Here is a 3,571-nt window from a genome sequence, read left to right on the forward strand (position 1 = left end):
TATCAGTGTTAGTAACATTATCTTTGTTGTACTCAATGAAATGCATTATTTCTCTGAAATCTTTACATCTCTGCAAAGAAAAAAAAACACAGCTGCAGTCAATACTAATTTCATCAATAGTAACTTCACCATATGTGAATGACTGTTTAAACCACATATGTCAAACTAAAGGCCTGGGGGCCAAATGTAGCCCTCGTTGACGTCTTTTCTCTGCCCCCAAAATGATATTTTAAACGTAAAATAATTTTTTCAGTAATCTTTGATTATGATGTCAAAAGTGCAACAGAGAACATCAAATGAGACCAATCAAACTCTTTTTGAGGAACCTGCAACCAAAAAAAAGATGTTGGGTATCTAACTAGAGTTCATGTAGGTTCTGAAACTGGCCATTAGTTTGAAAAAGGTTTTAAAAATCCGATACGTAAATTATGCTGGTATCAGAGGCCGATACCGATACTGGTTCGGATCGGCCCCATCCCTAGTTAAAGCCGTCTTATTATTATTATTTATTTATATTTTGATGTGGATCAGATTTCATGATCTTGTCTGTAGTTACAAAAAACAAAGTGAAGTTTGTGAGCTGCATGCATTCAGCTGGGACTGCTGCAAGATAAAGAATAAAGATAAATTTATTGTGAAACAATTATTAGATTCTTGAACATGTATGTTATCTCACTCAACAAAATTGATTGACAGCTGATGCTGATTATAACTTCATAACTTTTTCATGTCTGTGATGCTGGTTAGACATTTTCTTCAGTGATCAGTGTTTAAACAGTCTGTGTTCACCAACATTTTCACTGCACAGATCATCTATGTGCTGATGTTGGAAACGACTCCAGCCTCCTACTCAACAAGTTACTGAGAAGGCTGAGGGTGTCCTCCACCTCTCGCAGCACAGTGACTACTGGATATGGACACCAGTGCCCCCACGAACCAAAAAGTAAGAAGTGGGTAAAGATGATGGATATTTTATGCAAATAAACTGTATGATAAGTAGTTATGAATTGATATATGTTTTGTTTATTAAATAGATACTCATTGCAAACTACAAATTCAAACATATAAAAGATTATCCCTAACTGTAGCAATAAAATAAATTTACAAGTTTACTCCAGTTGTTTTCCAGATATGATATGCAATTATGAAATGAGGGTCTACACTCAAGGTAAACAAAGAATTTCTATTAGCAGCTTATTTGTGCAGATTTTGTTTCCTACTTTATGATTCTCTTTTCTCCTATAAGCAATGAGTGCATGCGGGGAATGAGAAAAATAAAAAGACAAGTAAAACATGTTGCACTTTTGTCTGAATAACAACTAACTTATATTTCTTGACAGTTCTGTGACACCATTTTATGCATTCATAGATATGTTGAATTGTCAATAGTTCAAAGTTTTGTTATAGTTCAGTCGTTATTGCTATTTATTACAGAAAATACAACCTGTTCTCCAATGTACGCCTTGATAGTTTGAACAAGTGTTGCTTTTGTTCATTTTAAATAGTCATAAATGATTCTTTAAGCTTGACAAACAACCGAGCAGTGAGGACATCATATTGACTCAATGGGTTTTACAAACATAAGCAAGTTAAATGTAAAAAACATTAAGAGTATGGCACACACCCATTAATCCAAAGCAACATGCAACCTAACAGGTACACAGGACCCACTTACATGTGTTTTAAAGCCTCAGAGTGATTTGAATACTCTTTAAAAGGTAAGTAAAGGCTTAAAAAGAGCTCAACAGATGCATGCTCAAGATAATTTAGGGGAAAGTAAGATAAGATAAGATTTACTGTACCTCCTCCTATAAGCATCACTACAACTCACTGCTTGAGCTTTCTCAAATACACAACTTTTAGCTTTGGAAAATAAAAAATGCACAAGTAGCACATGTGACTTTGTATGTTTCCAGTTTGACAAAGAAATGTGAGTAAAGGAGAAAAAAGTCTGAAGCTTGATCGTCTTGGTCTCAAGCTGACTGTTGGGAACTACTTCCAAACAAAGCCACGCGCATTGCCAAAATAGTACCGAAATACAAACGAAAACACGGTTTTATTTAGGTTTATCATGGTATGAAATATAATAATAAAAGTTTACAGTACCTCTGTGCTGTGTGTGAACACCACACTCTGTTCTCCAACTGCCTGAGTTGAGTCTGCGGCTGCTCGACCTGGCGTCAGTCAGTCGCGAGGCCGTCTCACCCTCCGCTGAGCGCCGTATCACTCCGAGGGATGCAGGAAATAGGACCTATTTTTTTGAAACGTACATGGCGCATCTTCTTCCACTGCGTGAAAACAGATTTTGTATTTATGCGTGATTCTCTTCAAAAAGGAAGATTTGTTTTCAAAACGATATAATTTTCATGGAGAATTTGTTTGTTTGAATTAGTCACAATTGATGCACTTTGGAGAAGAAAAGAAATTGGAAGCTTCTTAATTAAAATGGTTTAAATAGTTTATGTTAAAATGGGTTTTTTTTGTTTTTTTTTACTCTTTTCTGATAAGTAGCCTTGAATAGGAACAGAGGAGCAACATCCTATATTGGTATTATAATTGCATAATATTGTAATATCTTGCATGTCAAACTCATTGGCAGCATTTATCTTATAGAGAGTTGTCACTTAAAAATAGAAAAGACATTTAGCACAAAAATCATCACATGCTTCAAAGACAGGCTTATTTCACGGTGTAAAATTAATCTTATTATTTTCTTTGTATCTTATTAATTCTTTATGATAGTGCACACAAAAACATCACAAACTGTCCTCTCCTTGTGATTTAAATAATTCCACACATAAAGATCCAATAATACACGATCCCATTTTAAGTCAAATGCAAATAAATTAAGAAAAAAACTGATGCAAAACTGTTATATTATTTTTAACAAAAGGAAAGCAAAACAGATTATGTCAGAACTAAATGTAAACAATGTACTCAAAATGATGGATAGATGTTATTTTATAGTATGCGTTAGTATAATCTTCTAAAATAAATGCTATTTGTTTATTTTATTTGTATTTTTGGTGTTTTGCCATTCCTTACTCGAGTTTTCGTTTGCAGCAGTTAAAGGAACTACTTTATCTTGAAGGCAAGTCGGAGGGACACGCTCGAAATGGCATCGCGCCTCGGCGCAGGTTACGTCACGGCGCTGGCGACAGAATGTCTGAGTGAGGCGGACGCGAGCTGCACGTGAATAAATCTGGGAAAACAGTGCGTGAAGGTGGTGGTGGGAGGGAGGGGGGTTTAATACATGGAGTGTGATGATTATTATGATGATGAGGAAGGAGGAAGACTTCCCAAACTTTTAGCTGAAGGATTCTTTCTCCACACAGGCGCGCACATGAACGTACACGCACTCACACACAGGGCTTGAACGATTGAACTTCAGTCTGATTTTAGTTTTTTCTTTTATAGAACAAAAACCAAATTAAAGGAAAAAAAAAACACTTTATTTACATCTATAGTTGTCATTGTCAGAATAATCTTATACGTTACTTTTTATACACTCAGTTCATATATTTATATATATATATATATATATATATATATATATATATATATATATATA

At 34.7% G+C, this 3,571-nt stretch overlaps 1 protein-coding gene across 1 annotated transcript in view; it reads right to left on the reverse strand.

The window, feature by feature from the left end:
- The window catches only part of smad1 (SMAD family member 1), a 40,543-nt gene extending 38,319 nt beyond the window's left edge, over positions 1 to 2,224 (reverse strand). The window contains exon 1 of the mRNA XM_037689849.1: positions 2,107 to 2,224. The gene's annotated coding sequence lies outside the window, so the exon portion shown is untranslated. The remainder of the gene's footprint in view (positions 1 to 2,106) is intronic.
- Positions 2,225 to 3,571: the final 1,347 nt, after the last annotated feature.

The sequence above is a fragment of the Nematolebias whitei genome, chromosome 16 (genome assembly GCF_014905685.2).
Source record: "Nematolebias whitei isolate Nwh7 chromosome 16, NemWhi1, whole genome shotgun sequence".
Lineage (NCBI taxonomy): Eukaryota > Metazoa > Chordata > Actinopteri > Cyprinodontiformes > Rivulidae > Nematolebias > Nematolebias whitei.